This window comes from Panthera tigris, chromosome D1, assembly GCF_018350195.1.
Source record: "Panthera tigris isolate Pti1 chromosome D1, P.tigris_Pti1_mat1.1, whole genome shotgun sequence".
Taxonomy (NCBI): domain Eukaryota; kingdom Metazoa; phylum Chordata; class Mammalia; order Carnivora; family Felidae; genus Panthera; species Panthera tigris.
Genome location: NC_056669.1, coordinates 39,262,887 through 39,268,224, shown reverse-complemented (window position 1 = coordinate 39,268,224; position 5,338 = coordinate 39,262,887). Strand labels below are relative to the sequence as shown.

Here is a 5,338-nt window from a genome sequence, read left to right as displayed (position 1 = left end):
CATGGTGCCGAAGCTGAGAAACTCTGTACACCTCTGCTTGTCAGCTCATCACTGTCCGGGATACTTGGAGTGGCAGCGTCAGTGATGATACTGCTCTCGCTGCTTTTCTCAGGGTCCTTTGAGACTTAGTTCTGCTGCTGTGGGTAGGGAAGGAGAAATTGGGACAGCAGAAGGAACCAGATCACCATGAGGAGTGTTTAGAAAAATACCCTGCTCACTTGTTCCATGGAGATATGATGGCTGTGAAACTTACTTCCTTGACTCTCAAGGACCAGATCAAGTTTTATTTCTGATAGGAAGCATCCCAGACAAAAGAAGTACAGTGCTTTCCCCTAACACATGGGGGATATGTTCCAAGACCCCCAGTGAATGCCTGAAATCACAAATAGTACTGAACGCTACCTATTCTGTTTTTATATAGATAGATATAGATATAGATATAGATATGATAAAGTTTAATTTATAAATTAGCCACAGTAAGAGGTTAACAATAGCTAATAATAAAATAGAACAATTATAATAACAATACGCTGGAATAAAAGTTATGTGAATGTGGTCTCTCCCTCTCTCTCGAAATATCTTATTGTCCCATACTCACCCTTCTTGTGATGATGTGAGGTGATCACATGCCTATGTGATGAGACAGAGCAAGGTGAATGTAGCGTTAGGTGACCTAACACCTGGTAACCTAGCGTTAGGCTACTATGGGCCTTCCGACAATAGTCAGAAGACGGATGGATCATCTCCTTCCAGACCACGAATGACTGCGGGTAAGTAAAACCGTGGATTACTACTACTGTATTTATTGAGCACCTGTTCTCTGCACCAGGTACCGTCATGGTCACTTTCATAAACAATTATCTAATTTAATTCTCACAATGATCTTGGGAAGTAGATATCTCTTCCCTTTTACATGTGAATAAATTTTTAGGAAGGTTATAACTTTATGTATTTATATTGGAGTGCATTTTTTCCCACCTTTGTACCCCCGTGCATAGCTTCTAGATTGGAGAATAGTAGAAACATAATGAACATTTGTCGAATAGGTGAAAGTTACATGGAGGAACAAGGCTTTGCCTTCCCAGTTCAAGTGTAGGCTCTTCGCGAGCTGGGATCATTTGCTATAATTTTAAAACTAGTTCCTTGACTGCTTCATGTGCTAGTAAGAATATCATGGGTGTATAAATACTTGGTTCTTTGAACTAAAATGAACTGAGTTCATTTGGGGCGCAAATTCATCTCTTTGGAACCTGAATGTTTGTCTTGTTCTATGGGCTTTCCATGGATTCATAGAATCCCAGAGCTGGAGGATACCTTGGAAGTCATTACAGCAGCCAGCCCGATGGTAGGAGATCCTCTTTAGCAGTGGTTCTCAAAGTGTGGCCCCTGGATTAGCAACACCAGCAGCACCTGCGAATTTGTTAGAAAAGCAAATTATCTGGCTCTGCCCTAAGCCTGCTGAATCAGAAGCTCTGGGATGGAGCTGAGCAATCTTGTGGCTTAAGAAGCTTTCCAGGTGTTTCTGAGGCAGAGGAGGTTTGAGAACTGCTCCATTGCAATCTTGGCGGTGTGGTCTCTTTCTTGGACACGCCTACTAATGAGTTTCACCATATTATCAGATTGTCATTCCATTTTCATGTCATTTTAATTGCTAGAAAATTTCTTTTTATTTTGAGCCCAAGTCTGCAGCGGATCCTACACGTTGCCTGCTTCTGTATCCTGGAGCTAAACAGAATGAGGATGAATACACTAAAATTTTCTCTATCCAGATGAAGATAGGTATCATTTATGAAATACAAATCTGGCATTAGAACAATGGGGGTAGGGTGGACAGCAACAGCCTCAGTTGCAACTCATCATGAGCGATTTGGAAAATGGCCCAATCCCCTAAGGACTGCCTAGGCTCAGATCAAGGCTCCAACAGCTCGGTCAGGATTAAATTACTGGCTTCAAAGCCTTTTCTTTCTTCTCTTCCATTTGATTCAGGTGTCTCTCTCTAACAAAGCAGTTCACGGGGATCTCTCAAGGGGATTTCCCCACCACCTGCCACAAACATGAAGCAATCAACCCTCAACCCTCGACTTTTCATAAACCTGAGCTTCACCTTCAAGCAGCCCAGAGAAACCTGTGTTGATGCGCTTCAACTCTGTCTTGTGGGGAATCTTGTATTCTTGCTGCTGGAAAGAATCCTACGGGTCATCTAGTACATCTTATAAACATAAAAACAGAGGCTCAGATGACCAAACTGGCACTTGGTCCTGGGATATCCGGCTCGAATCAGTTTTATTTTCAGGCTACCACTTATGATCATGATTTCCCAAAACAGCCTTACGCAGAAAATAATTCACACACACGCAGAAAATAATTCACTCAAAGTGTACTGCTGGGGTTGGATCCACAGCGCGAGCAGAGACCCTGGAGACCCTGGGCAGATACACAACCAGTGCCGGCCTAGTTACATTCACGCCCGCCCGGGGTGAGCCACAGGGGCCAAAGGCAGCCAGTCACCGCAGCCGCCACCAAGCGCCGCAGCAGCTCACAGCCACCTGCCTGCGGGCCCCGCCCCAACCTCCTGTCGCTGCCCAGGGAGCAGCGGCCCAGAAGGACTCACCCGGAGGCACCTACCGGGATAAGAAGGTCATTGCAAGGAAGGTTTTGGAAACAGTAAAATGGTTCGATGTAAGAAACAGACAAGGTTTCATGGACAGGAACGACACCAAGGAAGATGGATTTGTACCCCAGACGGCCACAAAGAAGAATGACTCCAGGAAGGACCTTCGCAGTGCAGCAATTGCACGGACTGTGGAGTTCGATGTTGTTGAAGAAGGGTGCGGAGGGAGTAAACGCTACAGGTCCTGGCGGAGCCCCAGGGCCAGGGAGGAAATATGCCAGGGGCGGGCCGCTCGCCACCGCGCGGGGTCCTCCCTACAATTGGCTGCGTAAGTGCCAGAACAGAGAGAGAGGGAAAGAAGGGGAGATGGGAGAGTGCTCCCGAAGGCCAGATCCCTCAGCACCCGCCCTTACTTGGGCCACGGTGCCCGCCTGACCTCAAGGAGACCCTATGGGCGGGCATCAACCGCTGTCCTCACTCCTCCCGTGCAGGGAGAAGGGATGGGGGTTGCCGACCTGGGGGGTGCAGGAGAACAAGGTAGACGCGTAAGACAGAGTATGGACGGGGGTAGAGACCGTGATTCCGTAGGAGTCCCCCGCGGCAAGGACGGCCTAGAGAGGAGGGCAATGAAGAAGGTTATGGAAAATCAAGGACCTGAGACCCAAGGTCAACAGACACCTAACGCCGATAGTACTGCGCCTTCGAATACCAACACAGACACCCAGGACACCCGAAACCACAAGATGGCAAAGAGACCAAAGCCGTCCATCCACCAGCTGAGAATGCGGCCTCTCCAGAGGGCGAGACTGAATAAATGCCAGCTTACCCTTTCTACTGTCAAGTTTAACTACCCAGCAAGAAGAAATGAATTTGAAATCCCAGCAATAATAAATGAAGGAGGGGTGCCTGGGTGGCTCAGTCGGTTGAGTGTCTGAGTTCGGCTGGGGACGTGATCTGGCTACTCGTGGGTTCAGCCCCAAGTTGGGCTCTGTGCTGACAGCTCAGAGCCTGGAGCCTGCTTGGATTCTGTCTCCCTCTCCCTCTGCCCCTCCCCTGCTCATGCTCTGTCTCTGTCTCTCTCTCTCTCTCTCTCTCTCTCAAGAATAAATAAACATTTAAAAATTAAAAGAAAAAGAAAAAGAAAGAAATGAACGAAAGATTGGAGCGGAAGACCTTAAATGCTTGCTTTTTACCTGTTGACCAGGTAGCTAGAACAGTCTGCATTATTTATGCAACATGGGTTTTTTTTTTACCTCAAGATGTATCTTTTTGCTAATGACAAATGTGTGGGGTTTTTTTTGTATTTGTTTCATTTTGTTTTAATTTTAATTTAATTTAATTTTATTTATTTAAAAAAATTTTTTTAATGTTTATTTATTTTTGAGAGAGACAGAGACAGAATGCGAGTAGGTTGGGGGAGAGAGAGAGGGAGACACAGAATCTGAAGCAGGCTCCGGGCTCCGAGCTGTCAGCACGCTGCCTGACGTGGGGCTCGAACTCAGGAGCTGTGAGATCATGACCTGAGTGAAGTCGTTTGCTCAACCGACTGAGCCACCCAGGTGCCCCTTAATTTTATTTTTTTTAATGTTTATTTTTTGAGAGACAGAGAGAGACAGAGCAAGAGTGGGGGAGGGGCAGAGAGAGAGGGAGACAGAATCTGAAGCAGGCTCCAGGCTCTGAGCTGTCAGCACAGAGCCCGAAGCAGGGCTGGAACTCACAGACTGTGAGATCATGACCTGAGCCACAAACCTTAAGGTCATGAGCCGAGCCTGAGCCCAAGTGGGAGCCACCCAGGAGCCCCAGTTTTGGGCTTTAAACCAGTTTAAAGTCTGGTTTTTCTCAATACACCTTTAAAGGTTTTAGTATTGTTTCATGTCTGGTGGAGTTGAGATTTTAAGAACCCTCATTTTTAAATTTTGTGATAAAAGCTTACAACTTGATTTTTTTTTTTCAAAAAAGTCAGCAAACAGCAAGCACCTGTTAATACAGGTCTTAAATAATAAACAAAAAGCCCCAAACTATTCAATGGTTTTTGACATATTACTTTATTATTTTTTAAAAAGTTGTAGTAAATAGATGTAACAAAATTTACTATTTTAACCATTCAAAAAACATTTTTTTTTTTGAGAAAGAGTGAGAGTGTGAGTGGTGGAGGGGCAGAGGAAGAGGGAGAGAGAGAATCCCAAGCAGGCTCCATCCCTGTGTGGAGCCGGGAGTTTGACCCCGGCGCTTGATCTCACTAGCTGATCATGACCTGAGCTGAAATCAAGAGTCCCACGCTTAACTGACCGAGCCAGGCAGATACCCGTATTTTAACCATTTTAAAGCGTAGAGTTCAGTGCATTAATTATATTTACAACGTATGCAACCATAACCACTCTTTCCAAAGCATTTGCATTACCCCAAACAGAAACTTGTAACCATTAAACGATAACTTCCCATTCCCCCTCCCTCAAGCTTTGATAACCTTTAGTCTAATTTTTGTTTCTATGAGTTTTCCTATTCTAGATATTTCATATAAATGGATCATACAGTATTTGTCCTTTTGTAACTGGCTTATTTCACTTCGCGTAATAGTTTCAAGGTTTATCCGTGTTACAGTATGTATCAAGACTTCATTTCTTTTAAATATTTCATTGTCTGCACTACCTTTTGTTTATTCATTTATTTGTTGGTGGACACTCGGGTTGTTTATACCTCTTGGCTATTGTGAGTAAAGCTGCAATG

The 5,338-nt window shown here is 45.1% G+C and overlaps 1 pseudogene; it reads left to right on the top strand.

Annotated features, from left to right (window-relative positions):
* The first annotated feature begins 760 nt into the window (after positions 1 to 760).
* Positions 761 to 3,425, top strand: LOC122231473 (annotated as a pseudogene).
* Positions 3,426 to 5,338: the final 1,913 nt, after the last annotated feature.